The 27,734-nt window shown below is 42.2% G+C and overlaps 1 long non-coding RNA gene across 1 annotated transcript in view; it reads left to right on the top strand.

Moving 5' to 3' along the window:
* Nucleotides 1-1,030: 1,030 nt before the first annotated feature.
* LOC139753071 (uncharacterized) overlaps nucleotides 1,031-27,734 on the top strand; it is a 197,101-nt gene continuing 170,397 nt past the window's right edge. Inside the window, exon 1 of the long non-coding RNA XR_011713643.1 lies at nucleotides 1,031-1,327. This is a non-coding gene — a long non-coding RNA (uncharacterized lncRNA). The remainder of the gene's footprint in view (nucleotides 1,328-27,734) is intronic.

Below are 27,734 nucleotides of genomic sequence, written 5' to 3'. Positions count from 1 at the left end.
TATATATATATATATATATATATGTGTATATATATATATATATATATATATATATATATATATATATATATATATATATATATATATATACCTATCATTATAATATTATCACTATACTTGCTGTTTTCCTCGTAGCAGAATAGCGCTAGGATTACAGAGAAAGATTTAGTATTAGCAAATTTGAGTCAAAATTCTGCTCTTGGGAAACACATACTTTTTTGTTTGCTTGTAATAATGGTAAATGCATTTGTTTGTATTTTCTGTTGTGTCTGCTGGCTAGTTTATTTGTTTTCCATGTCTGTACTGTTTTTTTCTATTTCTGAATATGAATATGGTTCGTGTGATTTGACAGAAAAACGTGTTTTGTTTGTCTATTGAGATGACTCGTTGCTTTTAAGTTTGATTTACAATTTGTTTTCAGATATGTTTATCTTTATGTGCACGAGTTCTTTGAGGTTGTATGAATGATTGACGACTTAGGAGTTTGAATGGCTTTGTTGTAAATTTACTCGATGGAAATATGGTTGTAATTTCATTTTACAATAAAGATGATTGGTACTTTAATTTAAGCTGTTATTCTAGCCTTGGTACAGCCCATGTGAAGTGAATTATTTCATCAAACTATCATGTTAACAAGAATAAGTGTACACAGAAAGTGTATCATATAACTATATATTTACGATGAATGAAGAAGTAATTTCGTAAACAAATAAACGAAGCTTAAACACTAGGTACTCAACAGTCGGTTTTAACATCATCAAATGTATACAAATTTCACGATTAAATATGAACTAATTCTTTATGTTCCATGTATGCCTGTTTTCTGTGACGAGTCACTCAAATTTCGTATAGTCTAGTAACTCTTACGTGCTTTTTACACGTTCTCTTTTATAAGTTACTAGCTTACTAATAAGATGGCGCTAGTGGTAACATATGTCATATCACAAACACTGGTAATCTGGGACAGTTGTACTTCCTAATTTCATTCTCGTACAGCTTTTCTTCTTTCCACTCATACCACTAACACATGTTGATGTGGGTATTGTGACCATGTTTATAGTTGTTTTTAAGCCGTTCTGAGGCAGTGATACCTTAGTGTTACGTTGTGAAAACTGCTAACATAGTAGTGACTAAAGGGACAATAACTGATAACCTGAAAGCATTTCCATGTGGTGTACAGACATTCAAAAAGTGGAAACATTCAATTGATAATGTCATGTAGATTACAGGTGTTCGTCACAAGAGGCAGCAAATGGAGGCCAAAAACTACAGTGCTATCCATTTGAATGAGGAAATCATACCGAGGATCTTGAGTAATCATAATGAGGTAAGCAGTTTCTTGTAATCGGAGATATGATTATTATCAGCGGTGATTCGCTGGATGAAACTATCAAAACATATCAGACAGCAACTCGCCGAGTGGAAGGGATGGGGTTCGGTGGGAGGAGGAGGTGCCGAAAAAATTTGCAACCCTACAGCTACCCTTGTAATATCCAGACAATTTTTAACTTATATCATACCACTTTAATGTTATACGATCTTAAAAATCGGGTGTAAAATATCAGAAACTTTATGAAGCATAATATAGTGAATGGGTCGCCAGACATTGGTTAAGTACCTCCTAGCCACAGTCTCGTATTGTTTCATCCTTCTAAGTACCACCACAGCATTCCTCTCTCGCACCCCTTCTCCCCCTCATACACACTACACGGTACATCATTTGTTGGGCCATCAAGGCACTTCCCTCAACTGCCTCGTTGATCAAAAATCAGGTGATGTGGACTTGTCAATATTGTGGCTAGTTTGAAGGAGGAAGTTTTGTTCAAAATGCGTATCACATTGCCATTTTTATTTATACCCCTTAAAACACGAACCATTGGGTGTGATGGTCTGTTCTCACCTGACAAGGCTGGAAAGCTCTTGAGAACTTGTATAGTCAGGTTAGGAAACTCGACATTTCATGATGAATGGATGGTAGCCATGTAGACAATAGATGATACACCAGGGAAGCGCATAGCATAGTTATGAGATGACCTGCAGGGGTTGGGGTATCATTACAGCTAGGTGGGGGTCGTGTGTGAGCGCCTATTATCGCGGCGTGGGTGTGGATGCTTACGTGGGGGACCACTGTCGGCGCTGTAGAAACTATTCAACCGACACCTAGGTCCATATTTACTGTGGTGATGGTAGTGTGGCGGTAGCATTGTAGGTGAATGGATGTGGGTGACGGGAATATTGGTTGCCTCACCAATAAAAAAGTTAGCGGAACTGTGCAGCCTAGGACTAGTTGCAGGGCACAATCGCACTATATAGGTGCGTCGGTAGTACATAAATATTCCGTGGGAAATGCTGGAATTGCGATACACGCTAACCAGAGACCCATTTCGTTACTCTCATGTATAGAAGGTCTGGGCAACCTGCTGGCACACGCAATTTCGTCATTTTCACGGATCATCATGGAAAGTTCTAGAGGGATTGTCACGGTACTGTATCGTGCTTACGTATAGGCGTCAGTTAACAATATTATTCGACATTTTCGGGTGCTTTCTATCCCAAGAGCCCGTTCTGTGACAACCTTACGTTACCTTACGAATGTTTTGCGATGGTGCCAGGGATTGTGTTTGTCCACAACTTGGTTTGGAACTTGACCTTCCAGTACGTATAGCTTTGGATGGTTGCGGAGGTCCTTCTTACCATCGCTTCTCGCTCTCGGACCCAGCTGTCGGTAGCGCTTTCTAAGTTTGAAGTGGAGGTAGTAATACAGGGATGTGGTTTGACTTTCATGGTTGCTTATGTTTCACCGCGCGGTTTGAGTGACTGGGGCTGACTTTGTATTCCCCAGCAACACTCCTAAAGAAACTTTAGTCCCTTTAGAAATATTGTAATTAATCGACCGACATCGGAAGTTTTGGGCTGAAAGCATAATCATTCACTCGTTCAAGCTAGTTCGATTTCCTTCTGAGTCCTTGGAGCCGTGTTTAGTAGGCGCACCGTGGCAGAGTGGAATATTTTGTGCAGTTAGATTATTTCGAGAAGTTATTGCTCAATAACTGAGAGATGGAATTAGTGTCACATGAGAGAGAGACGTCATGTTGGTCAAGATATCTTATTGGGAACGTAAAACATTTGGTGCGTGCTATAGCCATACATTGTGTGTTAGAATGTTTCTTAGATGTTGGATCCTTAGAGTATGACGGTGATAACGTTTGAGCTCTGTAAAACTATACTGCTCATCTGTATGACGGTGAAACCCTTGAACATGGGTGTACGATCGTTAAGCTGGAGGATGCTCGCGACTTTAAGCGTGACGGTATGAACAGTGGATGTGATGACCTGGCCTTTGACCCGGCTGGGGGGATGTAGTATATCAAGAGGTTATCACTAATTGGTCACATGCACCTCAGCCAGATAGTTCACCTAGGACCAGTCCGTGAAGCACATTTCATCCTGAAGATCAGTTTCTCTCGGGCAACACAAACTTTGGAACAAATATCTTGTGTGTAAGGTTGGAATCAATATTACTCCGGTAACAGAATTACTCCCTGGGGCGTGTATTATCTGTGTTAGGGCTTGAATTTCCTCGAGTTGTTTCAGTTTCCATAGTTTTTGTTAGAGCAGTGTCTTGAATCTGTGGCTAAAGAACTGTTAGCGTAAATGTTATAAAAGTAAGTTATGATGTGTAAGTGGGAGAGCCAGACAATTTACTCTTGAGTCTGAATGGCGAGAACCTGGAGGAAATGAGGCGTTATTATAGATACTAAAGAGTGGTCATGGTCGCGGATGGAATTATAAGGGTTGAAGGAAGTCATAGGATGGGAGATTGAGCAAAAATCTCAATGCATTGAGGAACGTTTGAGAGGAGAGGTCGCTGTCTCTAAAAAATGGGCATGTTCGATGGTATAGTAGTCCCGACGGTTTTGTATGGGTGCGAGTCGTTAGCTCTAAATTATGGGGGAGAAAAACGTGAAGGTAGATAGAATGGAAATGAAATGCATGAGGACAAAATGCGTTGTGCGGAGGGCTGATCGTGTAAGAAATAGCTGTGGCATATATGACGAAAACCGATTATTGTTGCGATCGCTTTTTTAGTACTAGCTGTGGATCATCTGTATTTTTGCTCTTTCATTTTATTTCTTCCGTCAGAGGACATTTCAGTATCATTAATATTCACGGTGAGTTTCCGAGAAATTAGGCATGTAAAATGACACTATTTTCGTATGATATCGGCTACATGGGCTAGGCTCTACAATTTTTTTTCTTTCTTTTTTTTTCATTCGCTGTGAGTCACCTTGACATCACATTCCCCCCCAGCATGAGTATAATACGATTGTAAAGATATGTAAACTGCTGCTTTTCACTACAACTTTATTCGAGAATATTTAAGGGAAAATATAACGGTTGGGTCAGTAGATTTTTCCGCTCCATAGATTTTTCTTTTCATTTTAAGGCAGGTCCCATTGCAAGTTATAAGATATATAGGATTTCTTTCTTTTTTTCTTTTTTTATACCCTTCCAGTGTACAATATAGACTGCCTGAGCCGGTCTTTGTGAGCAAGGTACACAGAAGCGTACAGTATGTTTCGGAGAATTGAAGAATGTACGAGTAGGGAGGAGGGGGATGACAATCTCGTCTATCTAAGAAAAAAATGTTTTATGGAAGAGTACATTGTGCTCAGGAAGGTGCTCCGGACCTGTCGTCCTCTTGAGGGGCAGACGTACGTGTGTGTGTGTCTGTGTGTGTGTGTGTGTGTGCTAACGTTACCTAAGACCGTCAGTAGAGCTCGGACGGAAATTAACTCTCTAACGTTGGGTAGGATTTCACAGTTCCGTGCAGCTGCCATGGTCACATACCTATAAATGTGTATGGCTGGCTACTGCTTCACGTTGCTTACCCAAGTCTTGCGTCTCCTGGACGCTGAGGAGGAGGCGAGATCTCCTACACTTTGGTATATGGTATAGCTATAACGTTGAGGAGAATGTGTTGTATGGGGCATCATTAACATACTGTGTGGTAGATTGCACGGCTGGAGAGGAAGGTGAGGTGTGTCTGGTAGTTGCCAATATTTTCTGGTGAGTAATAAAACTACTGCCTGTGGCAAAGCCATAGTGGGCTGGATGGCACGACCATATTACTCTTTGATGGCTGACTAAGTTATAAGTCGGTGTGTGTGATGGGTGGGCAGTCATACTGTTTTTTTCGAGTGGCATGCCACAGTGTCTTAAGTGGTAGGTTAATATTGACTGGTGGTCGGGGCTGGGGGTAACACTGTGAAAAGATTATTTTTTATTGATAGGTGTGATTAAATGAAACTGAGTATTACTCATATGTGTTAATGTGGCAGGGGAGGGTGGTCGTCGTGAAGTCTCCTCTCACATCTATATCATTAGCTTTGTGTTAAGTGTGAAAACGAATGTTGCAATGAAATGTGTACGGATACACCAAATCTGTCGGCTCACCATCAACAGACGGCCTCATCGCGTTTTTACAAACCATTTAGCATGATTTAGTTATACCGATATCTTTAAGAGGCAATTGAACTTTGCCACAAGTTGGAGGTTGTAATACATAACCATAACATTATAACGTCTTCTGCACGTAGGTCACATTGTGAATATCACTTACGTTCCTTCTCAGACATCATGGAACTTCAGTCTTTGAAGATAATCCGTCACATAATCATGAAATGGCTTTGTATTCAGACGTCGTTCCCATGCTGTCATACAGTTTCGTTTTCATGACTACCTAAGCTTTGTCTCTCATCGCCTGAACATCCAAGTCCCTTTCCCCAGACATACTACCTTTCACTCTCCTTCTCATATTGGTAACCTCCACACATATTCAGGCACCCCAGCTTCAGCCACTGGGGGAGGATGAGCGGACTTCGCTTGACAATTTCTTTTCCATCTTTTAGAAATTGAAATACAAGAAGGGAGCTTTTCCAGCCCTCCGCTCCCACCTCTCTTCATCGCTTTATACATCACGCAGTTTCTTATTCTACCAGAAGTGTAGGTCACTTTTGATGGGTAGCAAGGCTACAACCACCACCAATGAGATACAACCTCTTGACTGGTAGGTAAAGCCTGTTATGGTTACCCTCTTCCCACATGACACGACTTTACGACCTAATGCGACAGATCAACATTTTCAAACCCTATGTACACGTATGTCCATTTTAGTGTCCTTGGCATTTCAGAGAATCAGTTCAGACCAATTTCTTTTTTTTCCTGTAAGGAACTTCCAAACAACATGTTTCCGACTTACCTCTGCACTTGACAGCATGTCCCACTCTAATAGTCATGCCTGCTTTTGTAGACAGGGTCCTCTCTCATCATCCGCAGAGACTTTAGTCGTGTGTGCGAGATCCCTCTTGTTATTTTGACGTAGTTTATATCACGATCTTGGGATCTTTGATTAAAGTCTGTTAGTCTAATGATCGTGATACTTGTACTGGGCCTTTGTTTGAAAGACAGGTTTCTCATCTTTACAGATAGTTAAGATTAATCTCCTCTCCTCTCTACTTCTCAAGCCCGTTTCCGTGTTTCATTAAAAGCCTGCAGTGAGTATTCCTGCCCATGTTGTCTGGAGCCTTTGACGTGAAAAGAAATAACAAAAACAAAAGCCTCGCTCGATGTCGATCATATTTTGATTTACCGAACGGTTCTTCTATCTTATAGTGACCGACAGTGCACGGGCAAAACATATACCTTCAATCAAGGCCACCTCGGGTGAAAAAAAAAAAAATAGTAGTTGGAGGGGGAAAGAAATGAAATAAATCACAGTTCCTCTGGGGTTGGTAGACCAGACATAGAGACAGAAAAGAGGAAAAGACGAAAGGAGGAGAATTCCACAGCCTCTCTTTTCGAGAAAAGAAGGGTTTATCGTCAGATCGTCAAGGAAGCTGAAATATATAATCTGAAGTTAATGATCTGCAGTTTTTTTTTTTTTATCTTTTAAAAGGAATCCACATTACAGAATTCTCTGCAAATAGTTTCGACTTTTTTTTTTTTATAGCTTTTACATGCTGGAAAGCGCTGAATAACCATTAGGTTCTGCCGCTTTACAAGTTCCACAAACTCATCCAATCATTCAGTCCGTAATTGGGAGAAAAAAAATCTTGGTAGTTATTGGGTTTTCGTGAAGTATACGTCTCAGCTTTGGTTTACATCTTAGTATCCGTTCAATTTTTAAAAAAAAGTGAATACTACGTATTTTCCATTGAACGGTGCATCAGGAAAACATCTGTTAGATGGCGTCTGTTACCCAGGGCAGCAAAACTTGGTCTCTGAGTGCATTATGGACGTATGGCTTCAAAATATCCCAAGCTCACTCCTCGGCTAGGTAGGCGTCATGTCTCTTTACGCCTGTGTGTGCCTTTCTACGTTTACCACACTAATCTGCGAGTTTCCTGGTATCTTTCACCGTCTTGTTGTTGTTTGTGGTCCTTTGTATTCCCCTGTTTATCTTGCGTCACAGATTCTCGTGTTTGATAAAAGATTTCTATGGTTAGGCCATTCAGAACGACACCGTCTCCCCCGGTGCTCGCTAGGCCTGACTAACGAATATAATCATCTCCCAAGTTCCGGAAACTTTGGAGGACTGTGTGAATGATTTTACATAAAGGCATTTGATGAAAGAACTTCGGGTACAGAATGTTATTTTATGTATACGTCGCTAACTGGGAATCCAGAATGCTGCTTGTGCTAAATGTCTGGAGAATTTTCGGCTTAGTTTGCAAAGGATTCGTCCCACAGAACACGTAATTGCATCGGTTTCTCTCAACTTAGATAGTACGTCTGTAGAAAAGAGCGATAAGACTGGAATGGGTAAGATTCGTTAGAAGTTCTTAGCCTCCAATAGGTTATATAGTTTATTCATAGAAGGGCGACCAGATAACTTATTTTTTTTTGTAAAGGCAAAACCCCTCTGTAGATAGCTAACTTGGCATACACGAGAGAGAAAATATATCAACTAAATATCGAATACATTTGTATATATTGTGCAATTAATATGGAAATAGGAGCAATTATTTGGGGGGCCTGAGAGGCACTCTTTATTCCAAAATACTTGAGAAAACGCGTTACAAATATCAGGGGAGCACGCGAGGCCTGGCGAGGCTAGCCTAGCCTAGCATGATGGAGGCAGGAGAGGCGAGGTGGGTCGGCGGGTTAGCAGCACGCGAGCTGAGCATTATAGATAGTAGTGACCTTTACCTTCTGAGCTGGGACGGCCTCACTGTTCACCCCTCACTATACTCATGCAACGCTCTATAGCCTTACATATTTTCTTATATATACAGGCGCATAACACCACCTTGTATGATCGAATACTCCATCAGTCGTGGTATACTTACAAGGCGTCAGTCAATGTGCTTTTACACATCGCCAGTCTTGATTTCCTAATACTACAGTACCGTGTGTACTTTTATATTTCACTTGACATTATGTATTTCTATGAAACAAAGTAGTGATTCACTCTTACATCATCACCGTCGGTGTACTTCAAACCATCATGCTCTGAATCTTCACCAGACCTGGTACACTAGTGTAGCCTAGCAACGCATTATGCACTTTATGGTTTTCTAGACGTAATGCACTTATATAACATTAAGTCGTTAAGCACTTTTTTTTTCCTTTTTTTTAGTGTGGATACATTTACACAGGCCGCCAACGATCTTTGTCTGTCCGCTCAATTCTCTTTGTGCTCCCACACTAGCAGATGCAATATACCAATACAGTAATAGTCTTGACTGCGTATCTTGAGACGTCTGTATTCATACAGTCGCGGTGTTTCAGTCCTTGCTGTTTCACTGTATCCTGCAGCAGTATTCATTATGTCCATTGTCCTCTACGATCTTACAACGTAGTCTGTACGTACTCGTATAATGATAGGCTTTAGGTTCATACGAAATCATCACCCAGCATTCTTTATAGTCTTAACGGTGTCAGTCTTCTCCCATATGAAGGCAGATATTATACTCTACATGGCCAGGTTGATACAGTACCGTTCTGTACATATATAGTCTCTACCAAGTTGATACAGTGCAAATGAATGCGAACAGCAACAGACCATTAGGTCTCAAGGAAGCTGTTTGTGATCGTGGAAGAGAGGGAAATTCATGGACTAGTGTGGTAGTTGAAAAACATCTACCTGTGTATGTACCGTTACTCCCTTATTATTCAGCGAGCTTTAATCTTGAGATTTCTCTCGTTGCTTGTGCCTCGTCTGTGCTGCCTTCTTTTTTCCGATTACTTGATAGTTTTTGCTTGTGCATCTGCTGACATAAGAGGCGGCGTGTAGTCTATAGGTTAGGTTAGGTTAGGTTAGGTTAGGCTTAGAGTATGTATGCGAGTGCGCGGTTGTCGGATGGTGTTTTGGTGCGTCCGTGCGTTATCTCAGTTCGTGTGGATGTCCATCAGAGTAGGAGAAAGTTTTACCTCCTCGATTTTATAACCCTTGAACACAAGGGTATTACCCTTGGATATGATGGCCTGGCCTTTTTCCTGACTCTTTAAAGGATGAAACCAAAAAAGCCTGACCTTAGTGCATAAGGAATAAGTATGATGGTTCGTAACCAAAAATGCATTCTTGGTAGGCTGAATCTATACCGACGAATTCCTGAACAAAGCAGAAACAGCTTTTTCGAGATGTTTTCAGACCTACGTAAAGGCTCCAGCCACGCCCTTTTGGCAGTCTGTTAGACATTATTACTCCTCTGACACTGAAGGTGTTTTAAAACGCTCACGCTATAGGTGGCAACGGGTGCCAGGCAGGTATGGAAAGACGTTAAATCAAACGCTTGTAACCGGAATACCTTCTGTTGCCTTCTTGCATGTTGCATGCATAGGTCTGCAAGCATATAAACGCACGCACCAGCGCGTTCACACTAACTCATAAGGCGTTGCAGACAGACAGACGAGCTTACAGACGGACAGAGGCAGACATACATACAAATAAACACATCCACACACAGCATGAGAGAGAGAGTATTTTCGTGTACCGAGCGGTAATAGATATCCTATATCTACGGATTATCTGAAAATTCACTTAGTTTCACCAGACGCAGACGTCTTTTTTATGAGATTTAATAAGATATATCAGTCCCTCTCCTTAGCGATATATTTAGTGTACCAGTTTCTCCGCTGTTCTTTCTGGTTTCTTATATTCATGGACCTATTAGAGTATTTCCTCTGTGGCTGCCTGGCGCTTTTTGACTTAGAAGATTGTTGAATTCACAGCAGCGCAAATCATGGAGAATCGCCTACAAGCCATTGTCTCGTGACGTCTTTCCATATATTTACACACTTCCTTACAAAAATACCAATCTAACATGATCTCTCTAGGTATACCTTTTACGTTCTTTTTGCTGTATAATTCAGCTCATTTAATTCCCATGTACCGTCTCCATCAATTTTCCCCACCTACTACATTTCTCACATTATTCGACCTGTCCTCACATTTGTATCCCTTGGGAACCCGTTTTCTCCACCTGCTTTGCATATTTCCAGCCGTGTTCTTGCCAAGACTCATATTTATTGGTTCGTATGGCAGGTTAGTTAACCCTGTCTTCCAGCGCGAGCGTCCGACCCGAACACCATCTATCGGGATAAGTTAGAGCCACGTCTTCAAGGCAGACGTCCAGCTTCCCTTGCAGGCTTGTAGTATATCCTGAGAACCCCAACATGTATGTCTGCCTTTTATCATTGCCTGTGATTTATGTCTGGCTGTCTTACCCCAGTTTTAATTCACTCTCTCTACGTGTCTAAAATATCTCTCTGACTGTTGTTGGGCATCTGATGTTTCACAGTGGTCACTGCCACTAATTTCTTTGTTGTGCTCGACTCATGACTTTAGCTTAGACATCTCTTTAAAAAGTCCTTCACTGTCTTTTCTGATCTCGGTCATCTCCAGCTTGGCTTAGATATCTTTAAAAGTCCCTCACTATCTCTTTTGATCTCAGTCATCTCCGCCTTAGCTTAAATGTCTCTTTAAAAGTCCTTCACTATCTCTTTTGATCATAGTCATCACCTTAGTATAAATATCTTTAAAAGTCCTTCGCTATCTCTTTTGATCTCGGTCTCCTCACCTAAGAAGACTGTATCCTCTGCACGTCGTAGAATCCTCCTTATACATCAGGTTTTTTTTTTTTTTCATCTAATTTTGCGTGAGTATGAACATTTCTCTTCCTTTTTCTAGTATATCAACACCTTTGCGGCTCCCACATTCTCGCCAGCTCTGTGTTTGTTTTCATGCTATTTCTCTGATTCTACACGAGCGCCCATCACTGCTATATCATCAGTAACCTTTCCTCGTGTCTCCACTATATACACTTTATAATTCCAGACGTCAAACCTCATTGCCTTAGCCGCAAAATACAAACATAGACACAATATTTAATGAGGTTATTTGCTTTATTTCCCTAAAGATACGGTTGTCAAAAGAGTTAATAACCTTTATCTCTAAGAGAACATAATTACTTCTTTTTTGTGTATATACATTATTTTTTTGCATTACTGATGTTGGCTGGTTCTTGCGTTGTTGCTAAGGTGATGTGGGGCTGGTGCTTAGAAATATGTCTTCATTGTCTGTCTGTTACTCATATAGTGAGTCTGCCTTTGATAACTTAGAAGTTATTTCTTTAATGACTGGGAAACGCTTCATATATATCATGTGACAGACAGGCCAGCAGGCAATCAACATCAGTAGAGGGGACAGGTGCTGTCCATCCCTGTGTGAGTGACATCCACCCTAATACCCAGACGTGTATTGCAAACCACGTCACCTCTAGCCTCGCCAAAACCAGCGCGTATCAACAGGCATTGAAAATTAAACGAAATACGCAGAAACAAGCTACAGGGACCCTGGCCCTCAACAGTGGTCGCTTACCACCCACCCACCCACCCACACACACCCACACACACCCACACACACACACACACACACTAGTTTACGTAATGACTTATTTTTTACAGTGCGGGGAGGAAGTTCTGCAACTCCTGGGGCCCCCTTTCTTGAACTATATTATATGATTCTTTAAAGAGTTTTGTTTGACGTTAGCATTCACAGTTACATCATTGTGTGTGCTTCTGTGTGTGTGTGTGTGTGTGTGTGTGTGTGTGTGTGTAGATGATTCAGCCAATGTGTTATCAAAGTAACATGTGACGCATCTTTTTCCACCCTACTGTTTTACTGAAGTCTTCATGAGCGTTCGAACTCCCACTGCAAATTATGGGCAAGGAAATAAATCCCAGACATGAAACGCGATCGCTATTATTGTGCAAAATGCAGAGAATTATATATCCCACCCCCTTCCTTCCCCCCCACGGCAATATCTCATTTATTACGTGATTAGTGGGAAATCCGAGGAATGGTAATTGGATCCACGATAAAAATCTCTTAATGACACAGTGATTCATCCACTTATTCCCAGAGCCAATACAGGAGGACAAGGGAGGGTGGGTTGGGGATGGTGAGGAGGAGGAGGAGGAAGGGAGGGAGGGAGAGGTAAGTGGCTTTACGATAGTTAAGTGGGTTTTTGCGTTGATCTCACGGTTTTTCCGTGTGAAGGTAGGTGGATGTCAGGCGATGTATGTACATAGGAAGATTACGAACGTACGCCAGCCATCTGCAGGGTATATATGTATATATATATATATATATATATATATATATATATATGTGTGTGTGTGTGTGTGTGTGTGTGATTGAGCAAGGCATTTGATTCTTGTCCCGTTCTTGTACTACATTTGTGTTGCTTGAGTCTAACAGAAGGATCCTTACCAGTCTGACCCATAGGTGGTTTCATCGAGTAAGTAATGTAAGGGTAAGAGAGATGTGTGGAAATAAAAAGAGCGTGGTTGAGAGAGCAGAAGAGGGTCTTTTGAAATGGTTTGGGCACATGGAGAGAATGAGTGAGGAAAGATTGACCAAGAGGATATATGTGTCGGAGGTGGAGGGAACGAGGAGAAGTGGGAGACCAAATTGGAGGTGGAAAGATGGAGTGAAAAAGATTTTGAGTGATCGGGGCCTGAACATGCAGGAGGGTGAAAGGCGGGCAAGGAATAGAGTGAATTGGATCGATGTGGTATACCGGGGATTGACGTGCTGTCAGTGGATTGAATCAGGGCATGTGAAGCGTCTTGGGTAAACCATGTAAAGTTGTGTGGGGCCTGGATGTGGAAAGGGAGCAGTGGTTTCGGGCATTATTGCATGACAGCTAGAGACTGAGTGTGAACGAATGGGGCCTTTGTTGTGTTTTACTAGCGCTACCTCGCACACATGAGGGGGGGAGGGGGATGGTATCCCATGTTTGGCGAGGTGGCGATGGGAATGAATAAAGGCAGACAGTGGGAATTGTGTGCATGGGTATATATGTATGTGTCTCTGTGTGTATATATATGTGTACATTGAGATGTATAGGTATGTATATTTGCGTGTGTGGACGTGTATGTATATACATGTGTATGGGGGTGGGTAGGGCCATTTCTTTCGTCTGTTTCCTTGCGCTACCTCGCAAACGCGGGAGACAGCGACAAAAAAAAAAAAAAAGAATATATATATATATATATATATATATATATATATATATATATATATATATATATATATGTTGCTCCGGGCGTTTCCGTCGTAAGGTGTCTTTGATGTAAATACTAAAAATGTGAAAGAAAAAGAAATTATAATCCAGTCGACGGGGCTCTGAGGATTTGGCTTTAAAAAGGTGGTTCATGACATCGACAGGTTATTTTTTTTTTTTGAGATCGGATGTGGATGAACAAGAGTTGGTGATAAAGCGGAGGGATTAGAGAGGGAAGAAGGAAGAGTGGGGGGAGAGTAGTCTATGTCTCTCACGTTCATTGTGTGCTACTGTTATTGTCGTCTCTCTCTCCAGGCCCCATATACAGACTACGAATTGTTGTTGCCAAGGGTCGCTGGAGACCCCAGTTCTCACTAACTCGTACTGACGACGTTGTCTGAGGCTCTTTTGTTATGAAACGCAAAGGCAGATTCGTTTTTCATTTTCGTACTCCTCACATTGTGTGTTTCATGAGGTACCCCGATTGCCACAGACTGATTCATAAACTTTATAGTACAAAAGAAGTGTTGGGGGTCATTAGAAATTTCTCTTCCGAGTCTTTGGGATGAAATGGTTCGTCGATGCAGAGCGATATAGGAGAAGTTACAACGTGACACCAGATGTGATGATTTACGATGTGGTACTCGATATTGATTTTCACGGCAGTGGCGTTGGTTGTGAAGACTGTTTATATGGCACCAGGTGGTCACAACATCTGGCCTGAATTTGAAAACATATTTTTTTCGGACGACCTTGTGGAGAGAGAGCTCTTGGGGCAGCGGTTGTGAGGCGTTGTGTTGTGACATCTTTGTGGCGCCCGTCATACGTCACAAGGTGTCAGGGGTTGTATTTCACGAGGAAAAGATTTTTGAGGCGCTATATAGAGCTGTGGACTGAACAACAGGACACGGCCGTTCACAAAACGTCGACAGCGGACCATTTAAGAAAAGTTCGGGAGGGGGCGGCTGCATTTCAAGTCGCCTGGGGCGTAATTGTTTCCTCCTATCTTCCCACCGAAACAAAAGACATTCTTCTTGGGTTCACGCGAGGTATTTGGAAGAGATTTTGGCTCGGTGTAGGAGAGAGAGAGAGAGAGAGAGAGAGAGAGAGAGAGAGAGAACCATTCGTGTGTATGGTGGTAGAATTAACTGGAAAAGTGAACTTCCTATATCGGAGTTGGTTTCAACTCGTAAGGTATTGGTCTAGACATACACATCAAACGCGTAACTTAGTTAAATAACGGATATGACTTTGTATACAGATGTGTAGATAGATGTGGAGTTATACATTCTCCAGCTGCTACGTTTATTACGCAATTGACTATGTATACAGATGTATAGATGGATGTAGAGGTATACATTCTTCAGCTGCTACGTTTATTACGGAATTGACTATGTATACAGATGTATAGATGGATGTAGGGGTATACATTCTTCAGCTGCTACGTTTATTACGGAATTGACTATGTATACAGATGTATAGATGGATGTAGAGGTATACATTCTTCAGCTGCTACGTTTATTACGGAATTGACTATGTATACAGATGTATAGATGGATGTAGGGGTATACATTCTTCAGCTGCTACGTTTATTACGGAATTGACTATGTATACAGATGTATAGATGGATGTAGAGGTATACATTCTTCAGCTGCTACGTTTATTACGGAATTGACTATGTATGCAGATGTATAGACGGATGTAGAGGTATACATTCTTCAGCTGCTACGTTTATTACGGAATTGACTATGTATACAGATGTATAGATGGATGTAGGGGTATACATTCTTCAGCTGCTACGTTTATTACGGAATTGACTATGTATGCAGATGTATAGACGGATGTAGAGGTAAACATTCTTCAGCTGCTACGTTTATTACGGAATTGACTATGTATACAGATGTGTAGACGGATGTAGGGGTATACATTCTTCAGCTGCTACGTTTATTACGGAATTGACTATGTATACAGATGTATAGATGGATGTAGGGGTATACATTCTTCAGCTGCTACGTTTATTACGGAATTGACTATGTATACAGATGTATAGATGGATGTAGAGGTATACATTCTTCAGCTGCTACGTTTATTACGGAATTGACTATGTATACAGATGTATAGATGGATGTAGAGGTATACATTCTTCAGCTGCTACGTTTATTACGGAACTGACTATGTATACGGTTGTAGATAAATGTGGAGGTATACATTGTCAAGCCGCTCCCTCATATCTGTTGGCAGGTGGCGTTGGCCCAGAGTCATTTGAGTTTACAGTTATTAGCTTTCATTATCAGAGGTGGTCTGAAGAGGCATGACCCTGTGTGTAGACATGTACCAACCGTGTTACTTAAGTTTTAGGTCGACGATTCTCCCCTTTGGGTCAAAATTTTCGGTCGACGATACTCCTCCATTTGGGGTCAAAGACTTCCGAGTCTGTTTTAACACAGGGACTTGACTTTCGCCGCGAGCTCTTGGAGGCTGTTCTTACCGTACCCTAGCCAGACAGCAAGGCCAGACAGCCTATGTCACACTGAAGGCTTCTGCAATAAAACCAAGCACTAGGGGGGAGCGGACCCGGCACTTAATTAGTTCATCACGAGTCACGCTGATCAAAGTACGAGCGGGCAGTGTTCAGGTCTGGGTAATTAAGTTGGATAACGCTCCACGGCGAAGACGCTCAAGGTTTTGGTGGGTTTAATGGCCAGATTGGTTTCCTTCTGTGGGGGGGGGGGGGATTTTTTTTCCTAATCGGGGAATCTTAATTAAAGAGTTATTCAGGTGTGCGTGTGTGTGTGTGTGTGTGTGTGTGTGGAGAATACGCCAGAGAGAGAGAGAGAGAGAGAGAGAGAGAGAGAGAGAGAGAGAGAGAGAGAGAGAGAGAGAGAGAGAGAGAGAGAGAGAGAGAGAATGTGTTTAAAGTTAAGTAAATCTTTTGGAGGAGTTAAGTGTCTTTTGTATTGTAAGGTGTACAGGGAGACGACCCCTTACCCCTCCTTCCTACGTTGTGCGTGGGGCATTTATTCTCCAAAACTGATGATTTTTTTTCTTTTTGGTATATTTTTCCTCCTTTGATGATTATGCTTTTTTTTTTGGACAGAATTAAAGTTGTTTTCATTTAACGATTCAAATGACAGAGTCGGTGAGAAACTATGAAAAGCTTTCTGTCTTAAAAAGGAAGTACGTGAAACAGGTAACATTGATATGCGCCTAAGTGTAATCATTCCACAAGCCTGGGATTCATTCCTCTCTCTCTCTCTCTCTCTCTCTCTCTCTCTCTCTCTCTCTCTCTCTCTCTCTCTCTCAACCAGGATTTGTGAGAACTTCACGGAACGACGTTGTAATCCGACTGGCAACACTGGTGCCGGTAATATGATTGAACGTTTTAATTAAAACACAGAATACGCACTGAGGAGAAAATAATCTTGTACAAGATTGACTGATTTGTAATTGACGTTGGATGAATTGTCCATTTGTTAAAAGCTCAGTTTGGAATATCGACACGAGACATTAACTTGGGGGTGGTTAGCGAAGGCACACGAATGGGAAGGCACTTGGTCGTAATTTAGCGAGGACAAGGGCCTAGGGGATAGAGTCGTCGTAATGGGACATATTAAGAGGAGATATGAAGTGGATACGGAGGTGTGAGAACAGATGAGAATGATATCCCCGTAGGGTACATTGCGTGGGAGAACAGATTAGTGGCGGAGAGTGAGAGAGATGTATATAATGATTTATGTACCTTGATGAGAAACATAAGCGAGGTGCCTCATTAGGGCCACTACAGTGGGACGCGCGATGGGTAAATGAGTGACGATGGGTGAGTGAGAAATGGTGTTCGGGGAAATGATATGCCTTATTGGCCTATGTCTGCCCTCGGGTACTGATGCTTGTAATGACACGGTTTTAGCAACAGGGAAAGAATGATTCCTCCGCTAGAAATTGATAGGAAGTCGTCGATTGTGAGAGAAGTTGTGGCGCGATTGTGAGGAAAAGTTGTAGCCTCATAGTTAATACCATTTCCCTCCCCCTGGAAGCAATCCAATTGGAAGTAATCCAAGATCATTTTGAAATCAAGTCATCCCAACTTCTTGGGTTTTATTTCTTACTATGTATACTACTATTATCTCTGATAATGACGATGTAGTAGTGGTAGTTAACGCACGAAGTAGTTATTTTGTGATGACGTGGACCCTCACACTGCGGTATAGGACGTCTAAACGACTGAGTTCCTTTGTGATCTGGCACATGATGGGAGTGGTGTATTTTGCCCTGTAAGGACCAAAAAAAGTAAAGAAAAGGTGATCCAACAATAGTCTCGGTGATGACCCCTTGCTTCTTAATATAACTTTAACATTCCTTCGGGTTTGCTTTTGCTAAATTTTTTTCCCTGCAGTGAAGGCTTCATAACGACGTTTACTCTCACGTGCTCCCTCTTACGTTTTCTTTGCGAAACTTTTATCACGTTGGTTATCGTTTTCTTTGCGTCTCATATGCGGTTGCTTCCATTACCTGAAGTCTGTTGGTGCACAACAGTGGCCGTACTTTCAGTATCTAGTCTGCAGTCTAGGAACAGCCTGAGGGATCAAATTCATCCTTTCTTCATTTTCTTTTATCCATCTACCTTTATTTTTTCCCTTCGTCTGAGTTGGCTTTGACAAGGAGCATTCTCCTGCCCGTTCTGAGTCTAGCCATTATGAGAGATTAAAGAGTACAATATCCTATGTAATTTGAGTCATAAAAGTGCTTAGTTGCTTTATAATTTCTCTGACGAAGTTATTTCTTCTGATGCTGAGGTCGCCAGTAGTCGTAATTACTAAATGCCTCGTCACGACAGGTTAAAGTCTTGTGTGTTCACACTGAAGAATCCTCCTTGCTGACTTGAAGAATTGGCATGATAGCTAGGGGAGGGATCACCGCCTCTGCTCGTGTTTCTAAGGAGGAGGGAGGGACCCGAAAAAAAAGAAAATAGAGTGAAATAAATCTTGTTTCATTCCTCGTCTAAATACGATCTGCTGTTCGTGTGTTATTGTCGTCGCCACACACACACACACACACACACACACACACACACACACACACACACACACACACACACACACACACACACATATATATATATATATATATATATATATATATATATATATATATATATATATTGCTCCACCTTCCGTACAACTCAGCAGTGTAAATATTATGTCAGCATTACTAAGGGCGGGTCATAAAGGGGAGTGGGCGACCTGCCACCCACCCCACACCCGCCTCCCTCACCCTCCGCCGATGAAAAGGTTGGAGGAAAGACGTCTTGACTGGTCTTTTATCTGGGGGGAGCCCCCGTGTGTTGGGGGAAGCAAGCCAGAGAGAAGGGTGCCTGGGGCGGATGTGGTGGGTGGGGTGGGGTACCTGGGACCTTCTGTGGCTTGCGTCCTGGATCCTGAAAATTGTATTAGCTTGTGTCCAACGTCGGCTCTAAGCTTGGGGTTAGACGACGGAAGGAAAAGGTAAAAATCCTGACCTCTACTCTTGTGTCTCGGAGGAATTTCAAAAAAGGGAGGCGCTCCAACACAAGGCTTCTCTCTCTCTCTCTCTCTCTCTCTCTCTCTCTCTCTCTCTCTCTCTCTCTCTCTCTCTCTCTCTCTCTCTCTCTCTCTCTCTCTCTCTCGAAATTTCAGTGGGGACGCGCCCCAGCATATGCTGTCATCTCCTGTTATTGGTTCCGGGCGTAGACTTTTATCATTTTCCTCACCTTTTCTTCCTTTCCTTCCTTCCTTCTCCCGTTGCCATGTTCGATGAAAGAAGAAAAGGAATTCTAATTCCTCTTAGGCCAGTGTTGATTAGGGTTGTACTATACTCGGATATTTTTTAAAGTATCAGATTCTTTATGATCATGGTTTGGATTCTTGTTTATCATTGGTCAACCCTGGGTTTTGCCGACTTGATAATGATACGGGTGTAATTCAAGAATGACGATTGCTTCTTGATTTCTCTTTATTTTATCGAATCGGGTAATTATGTAGTTTTCCTTTTCATTTGTCGGGACGTTCGCTACAGCTGGTTGGCCAATTTACCAACCTGATCTTGTCATCAACTGTTGTTCTCAATACCTTTTCCTCATTCTGTTCTTCCTTGTTCGTTCTTTGCTGGTCATTTTCATATTTGATTTCCTTATCAGCAATTCTTCACTTTGTTTTCTCTCTTATCAACTATTTTCCTTATCAGTTGTTGTCTTCATTAGTTATTATTTTCCCCGGCTTTTCCTTTTATTTTTTTTTTTTCCGTCATTATCAGCAGCTTTCTCCTCGGACAGCTGCTCTTATCGCTGGGTGTATCTCTCGTCAGCTGTTCCTCCCACTAGCTGTATCTCTCGTGTGCTGTTCCTCCCACTAGCTGTATCTCTCGTCTGCTGTTCCTCCCACTAGCTGTATCTCTCGTCTGCTGTTCCTCCCACTAGCTGTATCTCTCGTCTGCTGTTCCTCCCACTAGCTGTATCTCTCGTCTGCTGTTCCTCCCACTAGCTGTATCTCTCGTCTGCTGTTCCTCCCACTAGCTGTATCTCTCGTCTGCTGTTCCTCCCACTAGCTGTATCTCTTGCTTGCTGTTCCTCCCACTAGCTGTATCTCTCGTCAGCTGTTCCTCTCACTAGCTGTATCTCCAATCGACTGTTTCTCGCACTAGCTGTATCATGTGTCTGCTGCTCCCATCACTAGCTGTATCTCATGCCTTCTGTTCCTCTCAGTATCTGTATCTCTCGCTGGCTGTTACTGCCACTGGCTGTATCTCCCTCCAGTCAGCTGTTCCACTCGCTGCGTCACCCGTCATCCACTCACTCTCTACCCGTACACGGATAATCATGGACTCTCCTCGCGACACTGTTATTTGTGGATTCATCCAGCGGAATTACTACAGCCATCTAGAATCCTTCCTCCAGTATTCTCATACGCTCATGCAACAGCCGTGTGTGTGTGTGTGTGTGTGTGTGTGTGTGTGTGTGTGTGTGTGTGTGTGTGTGCATTGATCTTTTCGTTGATAAACGAAGTTTCCTAACGAAGCTTGTGTGTGTGTCTCTCTCTCTCCCGTTCGTTGTCATGTCATTTATCTCCGTCCTGGTGTTCTCTCATTGACTCAGAGACCTTTAACTGGTACGTGAATTCCTGATTGTGACATTTACGTGATCTTGGCTATTACTGACGTCAGAGGTGGGTTCTCATTTCTGAATATTAATTACCTTTTTTTTTTATATGTATATAGAATGTCATTGCCATTGATGCGGTTTCGAGTCCCTCTTGTCAGAGAGGCTACAGGAATTGACTTGAAAACTACAGCCATGGTCTAAACTGTTGTGTTTCATGTTGTAGCCCCGGCGTTGTGATATATATATATATATATATATATATATATATATATATATATATATATATATATATATATATATATATAATATATATATATATATATATATATATATATAATATATATATATATATATATATATATATATATATATATATATATATATATATATATATATATATAACATATATATATATATATATATATATATATATATATATATATATATATATATATATATATATATATATATATATATATATATATATAAGCTGACTGACCCATCTCCCACATGGCAGACTTACTCTAAACGTTGCGTTATCTTCATTTACAGCAGATAACACAGGGCAGCAGCAGCCAGCAGCGGTGGTTACGCCACAGAGCTAAGAACAAATGACTCGTGTCTTATTCTGGGGATTAGAAATATGAAGCTTCTTTTTTGTTTTCTCAAACAAACGAAACAAGACATGAAGTAGTCATTTGTCCAATCACATTTTCTCTTTGCTGCGTCCCTGTTATGTATGTCAGTACGATGGCTGTCCTGGTGTTTGTTGCCACGTGTATGGCAGACAAGTAACAGAAAGAGACACACAAAGATGTTGACTGTCCTCATGGTGAAGTCCTGGATTGGTGTGTGTGTCACTCTTATCTCTGATCATTCCCCCATCGTCTTGAAACGACAATGTGCCTCATTTCTTGGTAGGAAGAACACCGTAGGGATGGTGAGGGCGAGGCAGAACTAGACTCCGTAAAAGATTACATGACCTGAAACCCATGGAATTGATGGTAACTGTGTACCGCTGGGCGCGCTAGAGGATTCGAACCCTGACCTGCCACGCAGCAGGCCCGGATTCGAATCCCCAAACACCGGAGAGGCGCACAGTTATCATTACTCGTGTAAGTGACTCGGGTACCTAAGTGGAGACGCTTTAGTGGGGTACTTAGCTCGGTTCCTTGCCTCTATAGGACGGCCTCCCACGTCTCCCTTTTCTCCATCCCGTGTGTTGGGGGAGGTATTGAGGTGTGGCCACCTCATGTAGGATTCATCGCTGGGGTTCCCGAGTTGAGAAAACACCCGCAGGGCATCTGATTAAATGAGGCATAGTGGGGCTCTAACCTGGGTAAATACTGGTAGGTATGTAGTCCAGGGAAGCATTAATAAGGAACCTGTCTCGAGGTTGTGTCAGTGACGCTCCATAAGGAACTACGCACTGCTACGGCGCCCAATTCAGGACGCATTTCTGACGGGGGCGGGACGGCAGTGGAGCACCCGGGTAAGGACGCGTCATCTTCGGGCGCCACAGTAGGGTACCGGATTCAGGATATATCAAAGAGGCATTTAAGTGAGTATACTTCAAACGGGATACATCTTTTGGATGAGGGCGTGCAAGAGTGGATACAGCAGTTGGATGAGGACACGTAGGGGATGAGGATACACGAGCGAGGACGCTAATATTAGAGCGGCTACGTCAGCAGTGAGAACACTCGGGGGAGTATACATTTGTCGAGCGAGGAGACTTTAGGGAGGTTAAATCAACATTGAGGACGCCTGTGGAAGGATGCTTCAGCAGTGAGGATGCCTATGGAAGGATACTCGAGCGAGGACTTATTAGGGAGGCTAAGTCAGCATTGAGGACACCTGAAGGAAGATCCATCAGCTCAACACATGAATAAGAAGACATCACAGTGGCACCAAAGCAGAGAAATACAACGGACAAAAGACCAACGAAATACCGTAGGGAGTTAGGTCATGAACTGCGTTCTTATCCACTCGCTGTGGATGTTCATAACTTTTAGAGAAATATGTCGACTCACAAACTGATCAGCTTTTTCTTTTAAGCTAAAAGGAGTATGTAGTCTGGGATGTAGTAAGGGATAGAGCTTGCTTGCTTGCTTGCTTGGGTCTCCGATGCCACAGTAACCTTAGCTCTGGTTGGAGAGTCGCTCTGAACTGCCTAAGGTGCGTTTTCTTCCACAGATTCTTCTTTCCAGGCAGTTTCAGAGCAGAGGTGGCAAGTGAGCCCAGATTATCTGGCTGACTTCCAGAGTATTACGCCTGAACTGCTGATGGATCAGGGTTGGAAGCTCCGAGGTTTTCGTTCTGTTTTGTTGAGAAACAGGAGCTATCCAGGTAATACGTTTACTTGCCTGTTATGATCATCAATCTCTCTCTCTCTCTCTCTCTCTCTCTCTCTCTCTCTCTCTCTCTCTCTCTCTCTCTCTCTCTCTCTCTCTCTCTCTCTCTCTCTCCATGTCTGTCTATTTATCTATTTATCTATCTATATCTGTCTGTCTTTCTACTTATTCATCTTTATATGTATCTATCCATGATAGGCTTCATGGTTATCAGTAAATGTGTGTGTGTGTGTGTGTGTGTGTGTATGTGTGTGTGTTTACCTGCTGCCCAGGAGTCCCTTCGTCCTTAATCAGGTTTCTTTCGCGCTTAGGAAGCCAGCCGCGTCCGCTGGCCAGGACCATAGGTCATAAAAGTGTAGTGATGCTGTGTGTGTGTGTGGAGGGTGAGGGGCATTAGAGCGGTCAGTGGTTGAGTGTCTTCGTAGATGCATCGCGGGCAGGAAGTGTCTTGGGCATGGATGATGTCCAGAGCTCTCTCTCTCTCTCTCTCTCTCTCTCTCTCTCTCTCTCTCTCTCTCTCTCTCTCTCTCTCTCTCTCTCTCTCTCTCTCTCTCTCTCTCTCACACACACACACACACACACACACACACACACACACACACCAGCCCAGGTCAGATACCCACCTATCGACCAGCCCCGAGGGGATGATGAACACTTGGGCTAGATGTTGGCCGATGGCTGCGCCTAAGATTCGAATTTCATTATGGCCCAACCCTGTTCGAACCCGCTTTAATCCCTGACCAGTGACGTGTATATGAAGGGTATGTCCTTGTGTGTAGAAGGAGTATATGCATGAATATTTCTGTCTTATAATCTAGAGATGCACACATAAAATGTTTATTATTTTGAAAACAAAAATCCTAACTTTCTTTGTATTTGCAGTGAAACAATGAACCAGGAATCTAGATTACCAAATCATGAAGACAGCAAACACTGAATAACTGCTTCATGCTTCTCTTCCTTCTTTCCTCATAAGCATCAAGCTTTTGGTCCTTTCATTCTCTCCAGATTTTCATCCAATCTCTATTCTAATTAGTCACTTCTTTCACATACCGTTCCTCTTTCTCTTCCGGTTTCTTGTGCGTCAGTAACTCTCATCCTGTCTCAGCATTTATGAGATTCTTGCACCCTTTTCCTGATCCATTTTATCAGTATTTTCCATACAGTATTTTCTAGTTCTCTCTTACCTATCGCCGGTCCTCCTCCCTGATTCATAAGTCGGCACACAGTGCCCTAATTTGGAATGGTATTTCCTCGTAGACACAGCAAAGATGAGGGCTTCTCCTTTTACAGTCAAAGGGATGTTTTGGGGCGCCACTCCTACCACTGAGCAATTAAAATAGATGCTTTCGTGGCTTCCCCGCACACCGTATAACTAAAAGGGGGCAATTAAAGGATGTTTTATGGCCTCCGTTTATACACCCGAGATTTAAAGGGCTGCCTCGTATGTTCTCCATCCCCCCCACTTATCTCCATGCGAACGCGCCTGAAGCCTCGGACCTTGAAATTCCTCATCTCTAGCCGGGTTCTTTTATTCATTCCGTCGTCTGGCAGGAGCACCTGCTGCTCTCTATCTCCTCCTAACCCACGTCACTCACACGGAAACTTGTGTTCGCAGTTCTTCCAACTCCTCAGCAGCAGTGCCAGCGCCTCCTCCTCCTCCTCCTCCTCCTCCTCCTCCTCCTCCTCCTCTTCCTCCTCTTCTCTGCAAAAATGATAATCGTGCGTCATCGCGAGGTGCCTAGATATCGTAGGGGGTCTTCGTAACGTAGTCATACGCAGTAATGAAACAGGGGGGTTTGGAAGGGGAATGAAGGATTAATTGAGAAATAGGTCATGGAAAGGAATGGATGGGCAAATGGGCAATTGAGAAATTGGGAAACATAAGAATGAAGAGGGATTAAGTGAAGCCAAGAATTTAAAACAGCGAAGGTATTGCATGATCGTGGGCTGGTTTTAACACGATACCTGTATTCAGACGCTTTGATTCGATCTTAATTGACGTAGTGTTTAAAACATTGATCGGCTTGTACAATCCTTAGGGAAAGTCGGATATTCCTGAAAACCTTTTGCATTTATAGTTTCGTCCGTGAATTTATTCATTTGTTTTTATATAGAGAAAAGTTATTGTAGATAGATTATATACATTTTGGGATTAATAATTTCCAGCCCTGAGTTATGAAGCGCTATGTTTCCACAGTTGTAGAATTTCTCTGAACAAAAATGCAAACAATACCATTAAAAAACTAACGTAATTTCTTTTCTTAACTGTTTGTAGTGAGCCACTTGGAACTGGTCTGATTCGCAATGCCTTTTCTTCTTTTTTCGGGAGGAATAGTGGAAAAGGAGACTGGCATCACCCCTTCAGATATTTGAAATCCTTCCCTTTTCGACCTTTTTTTTTTCGTCTGTGAATGTGGAGACCCCTCGGCCCCTCACAGACAAGGTGCAGAAAACTGCCGGATGATTACAAGAGCCTTTTCCTGTTTTCGGTCTTGGAAGGTCAGCGTTCTTGATCTTGTATCCAGTATATGTCAGGTGTCACTAAGAGGACGATCTTGATTTCAAGTACGCGATCGTTGAGAACTGTGGTCAAACTCCTTTTTCCCCTGTGTCATGACTTCCTCCTCGCCACTGCGTTCGTTCTCACGCTTCGAGTTTTTCAATAACAGATTTATCCTTGTTTATTATTTATTCTAGGACGTCGTTTGATTCTTTTATCTTTACTGTTCCCCGCTTGCTGCTGAGGCATTAAGAAGTTAACCACCACGGGGTCGAGGTGTATGGTGCCTTCCTGGTTCAAGCGGTGTTGTCACCACGTGAATTTTAGGGATATCATGACGTGTTAGATGAACACGTAGGGCACAGCGTGATAACCATGTTCTTCTGTGAACTCCACTTATTGCCAAGGCTTTTGCGTATTTCGTTTTAGTAACACAAGCTTTTTCACCATAATGATCAGCCACCGTCGAAAATGACTAGATAGATTTCTGACGTATTTCAAAAGACCAAAAAAAGAAAAAAAAACAAGGAGGTAGCCATACAGTTATAAATCTTAACATCTCTGTGGCACAAGAGGATCACTGCTCTGCGTGGCTACACTATCTCTTCATTTCTCTCTTGTTGTTTTAATTCCTTCTGAACTCCACCTCCTTCCCCTTACCTCTGGCAAACCCGCTGTACAGACTGCATAGGAACACAGAGCACGAAGCATTCAGACGAAACACAGAACACGAAGCATTCAGACGAAACACAGTACACGAAGCATTCAGACGAAGGCTTGACGAACCTTTGCAAAGCCAAATACCCACCACCACCCAGAGCTTTCACTCACCCATGGCATAAAAAGGCAGTTCACTGCACAAGCTTGTGCTCCTATACCCCTCCATCCTTGCGCAATCGGCTTTCGACATCGTAAGGTTTTGGACCAGTTCAGTGTTGTTCCAGCGAGGCAACGCCATCGCGTTGATACGAGGCGTTGGCGTTGTTGCTGGTCGTGGTGTTGACAACGTTCACCTCATGTGTTGACAACGTTCCCCTCATATGTTGACAACGTTCACCTCATATGTTGACAACGTTCAACTCATATGTAGACAACGTTCACCTCATATGTTGACAACGTTCACCTCATATGTAGATAACGTTCACCTCATATGTAGATAACGTTCACCTCATATGTATATTATGCCTGCGTTATTCTTAATGCTCCTGCTGTTGCAGGAGACATGACGGTAGTCTGGATTGAGGCCGATCGAAAACTTGCTTATAGGGCTTTTCAAACCACAGCGCGTCTCATTTTCTTCATGTTCATCATTAAGGAAAAAAAAAAAAAAAAAAAAGAGAAAACGTGATTTGTGCATTACTAGGGCCTTTGAAATTTACTCATCAGGACAACACATTATGTGAGGGGTATCAGTCTCCACACGTAGTCTCAAAATTAGTTAGTATGCTATTATTATGTCGTTATTATTTTCATATTTATCTCGGCTTTTGATTCGTTTTTTTTTATATCTATTTTTTTCAAAAAAAAGAAGATTTATTTCTACACTAAATTACTACTTCTTGTTATAATCTCTTGAAGAATTTCAGAATTCTTTCTCCACTCCCTTTTTTTTTTTTTTCTATTTGGCGGTTGACGAGTGAGTCAGTCTTCCAGCCTCGCGCTGTGGGTCAACCTCATTACAATTCCAGCGTCAACTAAGACCTCCCCCTCATGCGCATTAGCAATTAAATATGTGCCATTTATTCTCACCGAGAGAGAGAGAAAAAAAAGAAAGACAAAATATGACACCATAAAAACAGATTTATTGGATGGAAATGAATATTACAAAAAATGGCACGTGAGCCACGTCTCTTGAGTACATATCGTCTGCACGTACATCCCTCCTTCTGTTGTCCGTAAGTACAGTACACATGACCGCTATCAGTAAGTACAGTACACATGACCGCTATCAGTAAGTACAGTACGCATGTCCGCTAGAGTGTGAATGTGTGCAAATGAGGCCGTTTTTCGTTAGTTCCTGACGCTAACTCGCCAAGGTAAGAGAAATAATTTTATACGTATATATATATATATATATATATATATATATATATATATATATATATATATATATATATATATATATGTGTGTGTGTGTGTGTGTGTGTGTGTGTGTGTGTGTGTGTGTGTGT

This window comes from Panulirus ornatus, chromosome 14, assembly GCF_036320965.1.
Source record: "Panulirus ornatus isolate Po-2019 chromosome 14, ASM3632096v1, whole genome shotgun sequence".
Taxonomy (NCBI): domain Eukaryota; kingdom Metazoa; phylum Arthropoda; class Malacostraca; order Decapoda; family Palinuridae; genus Panulirus; species Panulirus ornatus.
The sequence above is the reverse complement of the archived record's forward strand: the minus strand, read 5'-3'. Positions and strand labels throughout refer to the sequence as shown.